Raw genomic sequence first — 16,776 nt, forward strand, 5'->3', positions numbered from 1 at the left:
GGTTTATGCATTCTGGAGGCTTAAACATCCCCGACTGGGAACAGGTAAAAATAAATCTCTAAAAACTCTATAAAGAAGAGGGGTCTGATAATTCCCTTTTGCCACCTTTTCCCTTTGGTGTCTAGTTAAAGATTTGTTCCTGAGCAACAATGTTAAAGTAACAGAACAAGTGGCAGGAAGTACAAGATACAGAATCTGTGAAATATATCAGGGAACAAGAGGTATCCTGACTAGGAGATGGTAATCCTACCATAACTGATGAAGAAAATATTTTGGAAGCAGAACTTGAACAATTAAAACAAAGAATTGCTGAAGCTGATGAGTGCAAATGTCAACTGCAGTGGCACAACCCCTTTTCTTGTGAACACTTTAGTAGGGCCTCTGCACTGTGAGGGATAGAAGAGGAGGTCAAAGATTTTATAATCAAGTTAGGAGCATTAGGAAAGGAAAGACAAGCTTTCCCTGTGATTGAGAGTGGATCCTCAGGATAACAGGATTAGGGAGCACAACACACTAAATTTCAAGGATATAAAACAATTTAAGGAGGTTGTCACTGCTTATGGCCCCATGATCCTTTCACTCAGGCAATTTTTGAGTCTTTTGCAGCATGAAATTGCACCCCTAGTGAGTGGATGCAGTTCTGTAGAGCCATGCTGAGTACGGGTGATTATTTGCTCTGGAGAGGCAAATTTCAAGAATGTTGCAAAGAAACTATCCAACGCAATGCTGCTGCCAAATTTCTTGCTAGGAATTTAGATAGGCTTACGGCACTGGGGAATACGCTGCCCTTGCAACTCAAAATCTTTTTGACCCAGCAGTCTATGCACAAATTGTAGAAACTAATGCTACTAATTTTGGAGGAAGTTTCAATTGTTCTCAGCAGGTTGGCTGACTTGTTAACTGCTAGATGTATGAAGTAACACCTGTTGTGGTCAGAGTACCCGGGGTGGTACATATGCTGGAGACATCCTGTGTAGATGACCAATTTATGCAGCATGGAGGAAAGGAGATTTAGGGATCATGGCTGCTATTGTTATTACCATTGCCGCCTCTGCCACTGCCGTAACAGTTTCAAGAATAATCCTCTACCAATCTGTAAATACTGCAAGCACAGTGGATCAACTATCAAGTGAATTGGCTGAAGCCTTAGCCATGCAAAACACTCTACTATCTAGTACAAATTGGCATTTTAAAACTAAATCTACAAACTAGCCTCTGATGGGAACAATTGGATTTATTACGAGAGGTCCACATGGCTTCTTGTTCTCTCTCTTTCACACACCCACTAAAGCTAAGAATGCAATGCGTTACTTGTAGTTGCTTTTCTCCAGGGATCTTGGAGTGATTGGTTTTTAAATTATACACATGCTTTAGCCATGCAGATTATTAACATCAATGAAACTTGAGTACCACCTGCCAGTGCAGAAGACCTTTTACAAGGACTTCAAATTGTGGGCAGATTAATTAGAGAATGGGCAAGGTCTCTCTCACCTGGGCTCATAGCCCTTGCCCTTAGTGCTATCTGTCTGATCTGTCTATGCCACCACAGCATTAGACATGCCCAGGCTAACTTTCAAACAAGACAGATTCTATTGTCTTTAGCTCAAGAGAATGCCTCTACTCATGTATGGCTGAACTTACAGAGGAACTAATCACCAGAGACAGGTAAGGCAGAAGTGGACAAATATCCAACCTAAGACAGGAAGGTTAAGGACCTAGATGAACTCTCCAATAACGAGTAAGTAATTATGCTGATGGCCTCTGCTATCTAACACAGCTGTAAGTTTATATTAAAAGAAAGGGGGACCTTTAGGGCCCTGCATGGACCCTGAGGCACCTTGAGCAAGCCTGAAGCTGTTGGCTGGACATTTTTCCCCAGAGTTGTTATTGGTAATCTCCCTGTTTTCTTGTCCCCCACCACATGGAGTTCCTATTTTGCTAACATACATCAACTGGGAAGAAGCTAAGCCTGAAAACCCTGTTTTTTTTTTCCACTGTGCTATGTATGAGTCAGTATATAAGCCCACCCCATCACCTCAAAAAGTGGCATTTGACATTGCTGTTGAATGAATGACCCACTGTCTTGTCTCTTATTTCAATCTCTAGGCCTTCACCTGATTAGTGGAGCAGATTGTAGCATGGGCGCTACAATTTACCTTTGCTTACTCTGTGAAAAAAAATACATATATACACATATATGTATATATTCATTATTTAGGTGAATGTGAGCTGCATATAGATGTTTACATCATGTTAAAGAGTACACAGATACTAATCCTTATAAAACCTGAATATAAGACCTTTCTACTTTTCTTTAAAATAACACCTGTGGAGAGTAAATGGCAAATGACATGAATATGAAAGCCAATCCACTATCCTAGGAATTCCAACGTTTGTAAAAAAAAAAAAAAGCTAAAAGGGAAGATAAGTGCTAATCTCTCTGTTAAGAAAGAATAAACTTCTTCCCAAGATTAACATAAAATTTTGAAGATGTTAGTCAGGGGTGTGCCTAAGCTACTTGTATTAAGATCATTCTAGAAAAATTATCACATTTTAATAATTACTAAAATTCTTAGGGCCAGACATCTTTACCAAAGCAAAAAGAAAGATAAATAAATGACTAACTTATAAAATATTCCATATCAATACCATCATTGGCATTTGAACATTTAAGCAACAAGATATTCAAGGGGGGCAATATAGGATGGGTATTTATTTTAGTTTTAAGAGAAAACAGGCTTTGTTTACATTATAGTTGCAGAAGTAGAGTCATAATGGCTAAGGGGCATGGCTTGGTAGCAAGAGCAAGAAGCTGGCTGACTGCATTACATTACCACATAGTAAGCAAACAGAGGCATTAAATAAAGAACATTTAACATGAAGTGGTGTTAAATAAAGAAAAAGCATATAAAGACCCACAAGGACACTATGAGGTCAAATCCCACAGAATCAACTGACTAGTGTAAGTAGGGACTTACAGAGAGGGAAGCAGCGATTGCAGAGCCTGTATGGGTCTACACTAGGTCCTCTGCATATTATGATTGTGTAGATACCAGGGTATGTCCCTAGTCTTACTGTAACTTATCATGCTAAGTTTGATATCCATAGGAAGCCTGTTCTTTTCTGAAGGGAAATGGAGAAGTGGATCAGGGGAAGATGTGAGGTCTGACAATGGGAACAGTGGAGGGAGAATACATTGCTGTTAGGATATAATATATAAAAGAAGAATTAAAAATAAAATGAGAAAATTATAAAAAACACCCTTGGTGTAGGTTGACTTCATGGAGTCTCTGAATTATGATGACTAAGGCATCAGAAATGATTATATGTCTCAAAAAGATAACATACATGAAAAAGAGGAAAATAACTTAAATCCAGAATATGCTGACATGAAAAGGGTAGACTCCTAGAAACAAATTCAGATGGAACAGTAAATATGAGGACAGAGAAACAAAGCCTGCAAAATGAAGGGGACATTTTCTTTTAAGAACTGATGAATAAATGGTTGTGAATGACTGAGCTATAATAAATTAGCATGAGAGGGTTAAACAGTATGACAAAAATAAAACCATATCAGAGTAAAGCTATATTATAGTGCTGTTGAGGTAAAGCACGATGACTGTGGAAGCTCATATTAAAAAAGTGTTTAAGTCAACTTACAGTTTCAGATGATCAGAGTCCAAAGTGGCTGAGCAGAGTCACGGTAATACTCAGTTGGAACAGCAGCCTTAGCACATACTTCACAAGCATGGAATAGAGAAACACTGAGGATGATGGGGCTTTTGAACCTTTAAGCCCATCTTAGTGACACACCTCCTCCAACCTTTCAGAATCAAGTCAAATATAGGGGAATATTGGCGCCACTTTCATTCAAAGTAGCATATTCCAATATTTGCTGTCCATAGACTGGTAGACACTTACTATAAATAAAAATACAGTAAATTCAACTTCTAAAGTCTTTCATATTCTCAGTCTTATAATGTTCAAAGTCTCCTTGGAGACTAAACATAATCTTTTAAGTGCAGCCCCCTATAAGATAAAAAAACATATTACTTATTTCCATCATAAAATGGCACAGAATAAACTACCTTGAAGAAGGAGAAACGCAAGTGTAGTCAAGAGATACTGGACAAGAAACCTAGCAGGGCAAATCTCAAATCCTGTAGCAAGAGAAAAATAAACTATTTTATGAACCAGTTTAAGTTTTAATGATTCCATGAGAGTCAAAAATCATATTATTTTAACATAAATATCTATGAATTAAGTAAACATAAATATTCATAGCTATGTAGAGTTCATCAATTAAGAAACTGTGTAATATCCAGTGGGTTGGTGCATACTTTTAATTCCAAACCCAAGAGGCAACAGCAGGTGGCTCTCTGTGAGTTTGAAGCCTTACTGATTCTACTCCATGAGAATGTGTATAACCAGTTTCAAAGTCAATAAATAAAAATTGGCTACTGCAAGTTTCTTTCTTGTCTCCCAATTGTACACCATTTCTCATATTCATAGATGACTACTAGTCTCACTTATAAAAAACTAGAGTTTAAATGTGCCACATCTTCATTAACCATTTTCAATTGAGGGGCATCCCGGTTGCTTCCAGGTTCTTGCTATTACAAATAGTGCTGCTATGAACATAGTTGAACAGATGTCTTTGTTGCATGGATGTGAATCTTTTGGGTATATGCCTAAGAGGGGGATTGCCGGGTCCTGTGGTAAACTAATTCCCATTTTCCTGAGGAACCGCCATACTGATCTCCAAAATGGCTGTATGAGTTTGCACTCCCACCAGCAGTAGAGGAGTGTTCCTATTTCTCCACATCCTCTCCAACATGAGTCATCAATGGAATACTACTCTGCAGAAAAAAATAATGGTATCTTGAAATTCACAGGCAAGTGGATGGCACTTGAAGAAACCATCCTGAATGAGGTAACCCAGTCACAAAAAGAGAAACACAGTATGTACTCACTCATATATGGATTTTAGACCTAGATCAAAGGATCACCATCCTATAGTTCACACCACCAGAGGAACTAGGATACAAGGTGTATTCTAAGAGATTCATATAAAGTCCCTCACAGAACCTGGAAGGGACAAGTCACCCAGAGCTTAGGGGAAGTGGGGGGAGCAGCGAATGGAGAAAGAAGTAGGAGAAAACGAGGGGGAGGAAAGGAAAACATGTGTGACCAGGAAGATTGAGCCTGGTTAGGAATGTGGAGCCAGGATGTATACCTGGTGCACAAAAGGACTTTTCGAACACATTCCCATGGAGGGATAACTGCCTTAATCTAGAGATAGGAGAGAAACCCTAGTCCTTACTTCACATGACCTGTCAGGTCTACATGATCCCAACTGGATGGCCTCTGCCTCTTTCAGCAAATCCTATTGGATGTGCCACTACAACCAAGGAGGAGCTAACGGGCCCCCAGACTGATAGCTGGGAATCCAGCATGGGACTGACTCAGGTCTCAGCCAGAAGGACTGAGCAGTCTAAGGGACTTCAGACTGTGGAACCAGGATGTATCTCTGGTGCACAAAAGGACTTTGCGAACATATCCCCCATGGAGGGATAACTGCCTTAATCTAGAGACAGGAGAGAAGCCCTAGTCCATACTTCACATGACCTGTCAGATCTACATGACCCCAACTGGATGGCATTCCCCTACATATGGAATTGGGGTGGAGGGATGGGAGGGGAGGGTGGTTAGAGTGCATGTGAGAGGGCAGAGAGGGTAAAAAAGGAGGAAGGGAGGGAGGGAGGAAGGAAGGGAGGGAGGGAGAGAGAACTGGGATCCACATGTAAAATAATAAATTAAATTAAAAAAAAATGCTTTGACTCCAAAATGTAAGTTGAAGGACAAGTTACTGGGGAAAAGGATTTCTATTTTTGTTTCCACAGAATTGAAAAGCTGTGGATTCCTTCAAGACTAATGTTTTTTGATCAAGTCACACCGCCTGAAACAGTGTACCATGTGATCCTACATTCAAAACAGCTGGACAAAGTAGCCTCAAGACAGCCAGGATTTCTGAATCTTCTTTGAATCCCCCATGACAGTGCCCCTTACCAGCAGGAAGTAGTTTGGAAAAAGCGTCGCCCAAATTCCCAAATATTGTCTATAAATGTTTGTTTTCATTTAAATGGACTTGGTTATATAAAAGAAAATGAAAAAGAAAAAAGAAAAAAGGAAAAAAATTCAAATATTAAAAAAATTCTAGAGTTTAATATTTAAAAGTTTTAGCTTTGTTTTTCTAAAGGTAATAGTAAAATTAATCGTATATAGTAGTTTATATAAGGTCATTTTTTACTGCATGCATATCCATTGCCTATTTTCTGACTATTCATTGTTTCCACTTTGAAGCACTGTCTTGTGTAAATTCCATCACTTACGTACTTCAAGTAATTAATCATTTTCTCAGTATCTTGATCATACCTGCATGTTTCCCTTTTAGTAATGTTTATTCTGTGCCATTATATGTTGGAAGTATGTAATTGTCTTTCAGAATATATTGTCAAACGAAATTTCATAGTAATATTCTCATGGTCAATTCTTTGCTAGTATGTGTTTGTTTGTGTTTTATTTTCAGAGCTACAAAATGATCAGAAATGACTTTATGCTGTGTGTTGGGAGTAGAATTTGATTTTGTTTGTATAAATGGATATTGGAGTATTTTCTATTATTTTACTTAAAAATAAAATACCTCCCCTTACTAACTTTGTTTTGTTTTCTCTCTATCTCTCTCTCTTCTCTTGCTCTCATGAATTAATCTTTCCATTGACTTCTGGCTTGCACAGTTTATACTGACAATTGAGTGTCTGTTGAATTGTTATTAAACAATATATATTTGTGCTCTCTTTTAAAAGAAAAATAAAATGGGTCTTCAGCTTTGCTTGTCCCCAACACTATTACAATATATATAAGTATTTTATCACTCATTTCTTAGGAAGTTCTGAACTCCATATAGTTGTTTTGCTTCTTCGTTTTCTCTTTTGTGCTACATATTCATTTGAGCATCTCCTTTTATGATTACATTATTTAAGTGTCTGATTCTTTCTTCCTGCTGATTATTATTTTTTTGCATGTGCCTTTTCCCAATATTACTTTTAAATAAAATTTCCATTCTGCTTGTTGAGTGTTCAAGTTCTCTAAATGTTCTACCTTTATTTTTATGCCCTTGATTGGTATAGAGTTATCATTTTAAAGCTGGGTAGAAAACACCATTAGCTCAAGCTCTGATAATCTTTGTATAGTAGGAGAGATGTGGATATTACACAGGATATCATATAGCAGACTTTTCTACTAAGCTAATGTAATGGTAACTTTGGGTCCTGGCCCTCAGGCCTCCTCTCAAGTGGCACCACACCCAACTACTGACCTATTTTAATTTATCTTGCTTTTCTTGGATCTTCTTCATGATGACAAAAACTTTTATGACTTCAGTTGTTTATATAGAATGTGCCAGAATTCCTACTTGAAATTTAGTTAAGCATTCAGGCTTAGAGAAATCTTATTGTTCTATAGGTAGATTAATTTATGCTAAAACTTAGTACTAAAACTCTTTGAGCAGTTTTGCTAGTTTCTTGAAGTATGAAGTTTTATCATAGTACCCTTTACCTTTGACCCTTTACCACACTCTGTGGCCACATGGAATGGAATACTTTGAAACTTATCCCTTACCTTTTCACAGTCTGTGTGTTTCTCCTGGTATTAGCTAATATCCTAAATAGAAAGATCCTCAAGGTATCTATCCAATTTCTCTGGTTTTCTTCCTAGGGATTATCATAAAATGATTCCTCGTTATTTCTGTGGATCCTTGATATTTTAGAAGGAAAAAAATACTAGAAGTAAGTATTTACAAGCTTCTTAATTTCCATAATGAGGCAACTGAATCCACCATTGATTAAGAGTAATAGAAATATATTCTATGCTTTGATTCCTGGAAAAAATTTCCCTTTCCATTTGCACATTCTGTTCTTTCTAGGGTAAGATTGATTGCCTAGAGAATTAAAATTGTTTCTTATGCAAACTTACCTTTTAAAAATCTCAGTGCTAATTTTAGAAAACAACAATAGGAAGTTTTGATCTACACTGAATCATAATCCATTTTCTTTACCTACTGTAATGATAGTGGTTTAGTCTGTGTATGTTTTAAATGTTTTTTAATTGTTATCTCAATATTAGCCACCCTCCCAAAATTGATTTCTTGGACATTATTGACTTTCTATAACTCACTAGTATTAAAAATTCATTAAAAATATTCAAATAAGTACTAATTAAGGTTTATCCTTACCCTTCGGTTTAACTACAATTTTGAGCTATTTACTTGTCTTTATTATGCATAATTATCATTTTATGAATTATCTTATTTCCTTGATCCTATGTGTCTTTAGTCATTATATAACAACTTATTTATTGTTACTTTATATGCCTTTTCTTTATGGTTTGAAAGTCAAAAGAATTACTTGGTATATTTCTAAGAAATACCGATTCCTTTCAAATCACAGCCCTCTGATGATTTTCACTGAAGCATCTTTCTGGTACCCTACAACTCTGACTTACTTATGTGTTCACTTTGCAGTGCCAGAGCCAGAACACCATATTCAATGGAAAAAAAGAATGTTCAGTTTTTCATTTTGCTAGTCTCACTAACTTCCTAATCAGAGGCTAAGCTGAAAAGAGTTTAACATATTTTGTATATAATTTCCTTCATCTCCACAAAACCAAACAGCTCTTCTATTTTATTTGATTCATATAGAGTAGCATGTAAATCAAAAATATTAAAAGATGACTTTGAGAACCAATGGTGCAAGGTAGACACCCAAGGCTAGAGCTTGACAATTCCTTACAAATTCAGTCATTTTTGTGTTTTGCTTATTTAAGTTCATTGTTTCTGCTTCTGAGAGCTGGCATCATCAGGACAGGGAACCGCTGTTGCAGATTGCATCTTTCATTCTAATATCTTATATTTTACAAAAAAAAATCAAAATTATTTAGTTTTTACTTATAGTTTTTATATTTTGATATGTTTTGATGTAGATTTTGTTTATATTGTTTTACAACTTCCATCTACCTAAATTTATAATATCAATGCCATACCATTGACTTTTTTTATTCCAGGTTTGATATTCTGATTTACATCCAAATTCCAGGATATATTAATTTCTTTCACCATATTTCTGTCATCTATATCCTCCTTTACATCACTAGTGGAACAATTCTAATATAACCTCTATATCCCTTGTTAAGCTATTTCTAAAGTTCATTCTCTCTGATCCCAATATCAACATCACATTTTCAATTTATGCAATAATCTCCTTATGATTTAGGTCAATATTAATAATTCCTTGCTTTCTGCCCTGAAGTGTGATTCTTCCCATGATGGTTTTCAAACCTATCTATTCATTGTTACATTTTGTCTATTGAGTTTTATGTGAAGTTTATGGCTTCCCTCACTAACTATTTGTTAGAATACCTGTGATCTCAGATGTACTCAGTATATATTTATTTGTAACATCTAACCCATCTGGTCAATATCTCAAAGGAAAGCATAATGGGTATCTTCTTTTTCCTACCTTATGGACTGTCACATGGTTACAGTGATTCATTTGTCTCTGTACTCTTATAATCTTGTGCTATACTTAGAATCCACCATGACGGCACACCTTACCAGCAGGAAGTAGTTTGGAAAGAATGACGCACAAATTCCCAAATATTGTCTATAAATGTTTGTTTTCATTTAAATGGACTTGGTTATAAAAAAAAGAGATTACAGAAGGTAGTAAACTCCCTTAAGCTTAAAAAAAAAATGTGTTATAGATGTCCCCATGCTTCTTCTCTGTCCTTGTCTATAGGCACTTGCAGCTGAAATGGAATTACTTGGCTTTGCCCACCCTGAGTGTCTGGCAAAATGCCTGGCCCACAACCGAGGCTCAACAATTTATGGAATAAATTGGTGGGTGTATAAATAAATAGGCAAGCTGAGAATCATAAAACAACAGGAAAATGACTACCCTGGCATCGCTAAAATTTACTTACAAGATTCTAATGGGAGAAGTTGAGGGTAATGGAGTAACAAACATAATATTATCTAAGAATTATTTCATGTTGATGAGGTGAATGAGTGAGAACATTTGCCAGCATGTCTACTTTGGTGGTCTCAGGGGCATAACCTTATCAAGTACTAACTCTGACAAAGGGTATAGAAAACTCTTCTTTGTGATTTGTTGAGATTAATTTATTGGCATAATGATTAAGTGAATACATTAAAATGTATACTATTATACTGAATAAGTCAAGAGATATTTTAAGCAATATTAGTCTGGAAAATAACAGCTATTCTCAAGATGAAAAGATGAATATTTAATGTATTTGTCTGTCAGAGGATTTTAGAATGCAAACCACCCAGTATATCTGTGTGGATTTAACAACACACTGGCATTTAGCTGGTCATTCACATTCACTGATAAGTAGCTACTTTCTCTGAAAAGTAGTTGTAGACCACTGAGAAAAGACCATCTTCCTGCAAGGTCCTTTGGATCATTTCAGCCTTTTCAGGTTTGCAACTATCTTAGACTGTGTTCTGCCTTTGGCATTTGAGAGGAGAGCAAGCTCATGCTGATCAAATGCAAATGGTTTTTTAAGCAGCCTCAAAATAGCAAGAGGTTTTATTTAAAATACTCAGCTTGACTTAAAAGTGAGAAAGATTTAAAAATTTAATATTTCTATTTCCAGGGAGAAAGGACCATTGTTGGCATTCAAAACCTGTTATTATTTAGCTAGACTTTCAGATTTCATCTGTATAACTTTTTATGCTTTATGCAAGCTTCTATGAATACTTATTTCCCCAAACATTCTCCCTGCCTTTTAGTTTTTGCTTAGTGAAATTAAAATATAAATTACATTATCTTCATCCTTTACTTTTCTCCCTCCAACCCTTTGCTTCATTCCCTAATGCCTCCAGGATTTCTCTCAAATACACACACACACACACACACACACACACTGTATTTTAGGTTTAATGGCAAATAACAGTTTAAATGGGTAATGGCTGATGGGCCCTCACAGATTTCATTTTCATGTGGTGGCAAGAGGCAGCAGTGCCTTGCTCCTTTCCACTTTTACTCCCCTTGAGTTATGATTCTGCCCCCTCTCCTGTGTTTGTTCCTTTTATATATTTCAGTATGTTTTACTATCAGTATTCTGGTGGCTGAGAAGATAAGGATCCTTGTCCTCAGCCTCTCTCCCTGAATTCCACCCCTTGAATGCACATGATAGAAATGAAAACTGAGTCCCCAAACAACTTACCCTATGACCTTGTGTGTAAATGTTTTCTCTCTCACTCTTCTTCCCCTCTGTCTTTCACACAAATAAATTTAAATAAAATAATATAATAACTTGCTGATTACTGCAAAATGTCTGCCTTTAGCATGCTACCAAAATAAATTCTACCAGGAAACAAAATAAAGTTTATACTTGTGCATAAACAATACTCCTGACAACTGTTCTTTCTTTACAGCTTTCAGTTACCTGTAAGTCTTCTACAAGGGATAGGACTTATTGCCCATCTCCTCTCTCCTTGCTGGTGTGGCTTAAGGTATCATAGGGCTTGTAACTGCTCTCATGTCCAGTTCTGTGAGTTTATGTATATTAATTATGATGAGTTACTTCTTTGGGTTTTAAAATTTCCCTACCCTCTATCCCCCTCTTCTAGAATCAGCCCTGTGAATTTCATAAATCTATAAGCAAATGGGTGGCACCAACCTGCTTTGATACGTTTAAAAAGAAGACATAATTTGGGTGGGTACAGAAGGGGGAGTTGAACTGGGAAAAGTTGGAGAAGAGAGTGAATATGGTCAAAACAGAGAAGAAATTCTCAAAGATGTGTTTTGAACAACAAATCCTACCCAAGTACAGAGTTCAGTGCTTGTTTTGTTGTTGTTGTTTTATTTTTGTGTGTGTGTTTGTTTTTACATGTTGTATATGCTACTTGTAGATATGCAAACATCTATAACAAGTCATGTGCTCTAATGAAATGATGTTTCTCAGGTGTTTAAGAATTTAGTTCACTGAACATGGAGACTGATAACTGCATTTTTCTAAAAAGCAGTTATACTGAGCTGGCTGGGGAGACCCCATAATTAAGAAGGTGATTTTCCCTGGATGAAGCTTATCTATTACCCTTCAAATGTGCTGAACCTGTGATTTCCACTAGTGGGGGAAACTTAACTGTGTAATTTGTGGCAGTAGAGTACTGTAATCATGCTCTCCTCTTACAGGATAAAGGGTTAATTATACAGACATTTTTATTTTCAAGAAATAAAAACTTGCACTGAAATAAATTAAACTATAAAAGAAAGCTTTTTGATTAAGTAGCTATAGTCTAAAATAAACATAGCTTTAAGCAAATTGGAAGTCAAGGAGAAAAAGCATTTCACTAGGACTCTATATCTTTTCTATAATTAAGCTTATTTTAAAACTATTTTAACTCTACACCCATGCTAAGGAATAGAGTATGCATGCTAGAACAGCAATAGCCAGTTGGGGACAAATTGAAAGGACTGAGACAAAGAGGTGTAGTCTCATTCTAGCAATGTATTCACAGACTGACAGATTTACCAAGTAAGAAGCTGTTCTAAAAATAAAAACATGCAGGAATGAGAAGAATCAGCTGCTAGGTCCAATCAGTAACAGCAAAGGCTGTATTGAGCATTAGATGAATGGGACTAGGAAAGTACCTCTGCCAAACTACTACTTTATATCATAACAATAAGCTTATGGGAGAAATTGGCTCCATTGAGAATTAGACTTGGGCAATAAATCCAAAGTATATTCTTGAATGAAGTGTCAACCTTCTTGTATTAAATAAATATCTGAAACACTGGCGCATCCGTTGATTCTTCCCAACAACACTCCTCTCCTTTGGAGAAGTATAGTTTCCATATGTATTCTCTTGTAGGCATAAATATATGACAATAACCCTTCTCAAGATATTGATATTATAACCAGTCTCAAGGTTGAAACTCATGGTTTGAAGAAAATCACCAATAAAAATTATATCTAAACAAGGTGAGGGACTATAGGCAGAAATATTAAGATTAATATTTGTTTATAAATGAGAAGTCTTGTGCCTTAATATGGCTCTACTTTTTAGAGCTATATTACTTCTAAAGAATCTCACATGGAAAAAAGACATTTTTAATTGGAAAGATTGAGTTATGCCTTATTCTAAGTACATTAATATCAAACATCTGAAAAATACATTTGTATTACTGACATGTAGATGGTTTACATGTTTTAGGTTTAATTGAATAAAAAATATTCTCTAGATAGTTTTCTTCAAGGATGCAGCTCCTGAGAGCCTGTGAGTGTTCCACTTGATAGTCTGATACCCATGAACATTCTAGGAGAACGAAGAGGATATAATGTGATTTCTTTTTAGAAGAACAGATGAAATTGGAAGTAATAGAGTTGGTGAATATGGGAGGCAATAGAAAGGAGGAAAAGGAAGCTGAGATTTATCAAAATAAGTTATATACATATACATAAATATAATTTGAATTTTTATTTAAATTCAATGTCCTTGTCATAAGATTTTTAGGTCCTGTCAGTACTCTTCAGAAATCTGTATGACTCTCAGGTAAATTATAAGAGGGACCTGCCTCCTAAGAAAATTAAAAGCCTGTGATGTCATGTACCCAGATAATAGACTTAGCATTAACTAATAATTTTCTTCAAATCAGAAATGTCACCCTGCTCAGGTCATTGGTGTGACCATGACAATGGAAACACTAGTGGGGAAATACATTGTGAAGAGTTAGAACTAACTATAAACCAGTGAAATAAACTGGCTGCATTGATGGCCTTAATTTTGAAAATAATGTCACAACTGTCCCTACTGACTCAACACTGCAGTGGATTAGTTTTGGTTATGGAATAACAACACAAATATTTGAAGCAGAAGCTAAGGTAATTTTATTTTATTTCTCATGTTCCTTGTGTTATTATAGCAGAGCCTGGAATGCCCAGTTGTGTAAGTTGAAACCCAATAAGGCAGGAACAGTCAAGAGGAGCAAAGTGCTTGTAGGTGAGATGAAGCTCTTTCCATCACATGAGTGTGCCTCGACAATGACAATGTGAGTCCCATTTCCATAATATTTACCCAAATCCACAATATTTACTACTATACCATTATGCATCTCTGAGGTCCTGTAGTTCCCTAATAGCAGTATCACTGAAGCAACAGAAGACAGGGCATGGGTACCCAGTTTCAGTTGTGCTTCATTCATGTATTTAATGATTTTTGTGAAGCATCAACTTACAAAAAAATATAGAAGTACATATTCTCTATGATGAAATTACATAAAAATTACATATTTTAGTAACAGGATAGAAAAGTTTGCTTTGTAGATATAGGAGACCTTTACTTGAATTTCTATATCTCTAGGGACTTAATTAAGCATTCTTATTTTATTCTAATTGTAACATCTTTCCCTTTAGGTTCAGAAGGTCATGTAAGACTACTTAATCACTAAGTAAGAGTTTCAGGAAACAAAACATGCGTGTATAAATATATATGTGTATATTAATAAACATGAATATATAATTGTGCATGCATATTTATAAGCATATATAAAGTAGATCTACCAAAAAATGTGCATAAGCAGATACTTCTAAGGAAAGAATGACAGAAAGAAGATGATGTATGATGTCAACATTTTTCTTTTCAAGTTTCATTATTTGTAATGACAAAATATCCTTCTGAGTGCAATTTTTCTTCTACCTTCCAGAGAAATCATATTTAGTATTTGAAAAAATTCAGGGTGTGAGGAATCTATCAATTGTCTTATATCATAGGGATAAATTAGCACCTGAAGCACAAAATATACGTACAATGATGAAGCAAGAGCCAAAGTCTTCCTAGTTGGTGTTATATAATAATTCCTTTGAAAGTTTTCAATAGCTATTACTCAAAGTCTGAGGAGGTAATAGAAGGAGGCTGGAGCCAATACTCTGAGCAGCTGCAGAATGTGAGGGGTCTGAAGGAGATGGTGTAGGCAGAGGAAGGGTGTCTTAGTCCTTGTTATCAGTCTACAATGGTTTCAAAGGACAATTATATAAAATTGCTTATAAAAAAAGTAATGTTTCTATCTGTGATATTAAGTTTTCTAAATATTTATTTATCATTTTAAATACTTTTGAGTCTTTTTCCAAAATCAGATTATAGCAACCACATCCATAATCAGAAAGAAGTAAACTATCTTTTTCTTTGTTAATGAAAGTAAAACAAAATCTGTTAATGCTATTTTATATTTTTAGTTATATAGCTGCAAAAAGTCTCATTTACCTTGTAAATATTTTAATAGTCACTTACTAAAATGAAAAGATCATGTTCTCTTTCCTGAGAGTGATTCTGACATACCTCTGATAAAACTTCAAGGAAACCAAAAACCAAAAACAAACAGCAACAACAACAAAACAGAAATGTTGTGCTGTGATACTACTATCTCAATATCTCCATGGTACAGGAGTCTCATATTTTGGGTAGCATCTTTATATGTATGGGGAAAAATGGAGATAGACTGATTTTCTGCTTTAAATGTGAAGTGATTTACCAAAGACACTGTATTGTGGGAGAACAGAACCCTTAATATTACCTTAAGCAAAATATATAAGAAAATTAGAAACCATAAAATTATAGTATCAAAAACAATTGTGTCAACTGATACAGTTTTAACAAGTTCTTTCTCATAAATTAATTCTTATGTAATGAAAATTTTACAGAAGTAGCACTTAAATAAAAGATATACGTTTTTAATACTGTACAGGATTTCATAAATTGTTGCTTTGTGCCAAATCAATGGAAGATTACTATTGTTAAATTTTAGTTCTGAGAAAACTTCTTTTAAAGAAAATCAATGTTTGCTACTTTTAGGAATTTAATATCCTCCATTACTTTATAATTTAATATGGTGCATGTAGTCTAGAGCCATTGTGAAGAAATTTCTAATGCTCAGCCAACTTTAATAACTGAGGGAAACTAATAAAAATTTAGTCATTCTCCAGAAATTACACAATGTTATAAAGAAGGAAGTAACTGAAAAGCAGAGAAGTGACCTAAGTCTAAGTCAGTCACATGTCTTTGACTTGAGGACTGGCTAGGGTGGTTACTGATGGCTAACTGCTTTACTAGGTGGATATGTTAGATAACATACAACCACTCAGCATCATCAGCACAGATACCAACCAACTCAGCACACACAACCACAAATAAATATAATTTGATTCAAATATATGTTTATTGCTCAGAATATATAGCTACAGAAAGACAATGGAGAACCTGGAATGAAAGGATTAAATGCGGATGGGAGATGATGGAATTAAGGGAGGGAAACAGAGCAGGACAGCTAAAACTTAAGGCCATATAAGGAAGCCTATAACAATAGAAGCATCTTAAATCATATAGATGTATAAAAGAAATCTAAATGTGGTCACCGAATAATGGGTGGGACAATGCCCCAAATAAAACTTCAGTGCTAGTAATGGGTTACTTCTAATTCAGTTATTGTCCAAAGGGAACCCATGGGAACCCCCTAACAGTTTAAGCTATTGCCAAGGTTACTCTCCAGAAACTGATGGTAAGGAGAAATTTCTGAAGACAAAACTTACACATTCTATTGAATACAGAGAAGTTGAGCTAGTGCCCAGCTATAGCCTTTGCCCCCACTGGAAGATATTCTCAGCATAGCCAAATGAGAAAGGTAAACACCAACCTTG

General features: G+C 35.5%; 1 non-coding gene across 1 annotated transcript; it reads left to right on the plus strand.

The window, feature by feature from the left end:
- Window positions 1–12,111: 12,111 nt before the first annotated feature.
- On the plus strand, window positions 12,112–12,274 carry LOC127216314 (U1 spliceosomal RNA). The gene has a single exon (XR_007834012.1). It is a non-coding gene; the product is annotated as a U1 spliceosomal RNA (small nuclear RNA).
- Window positions 12,275–16,776: the final 4,502 nt, after the last annotated feature.

The sequence above is a fragment of the Phodopus roborovskii genome, unplaced genomic scaffold (genome assembly GCF_943737965.1).
Source record: "Phodopus roborovskii unplaced genomic scaffold, PHOROB, whole genome shotgun sequence".
Classification (NCBI taxonomy): domain Eukaryota; kingdom Metazoa; phylum Chordata; class Mammalia; order Rodentia; family Cricetidae; genus Phodopus; species Phodopus roborovskii.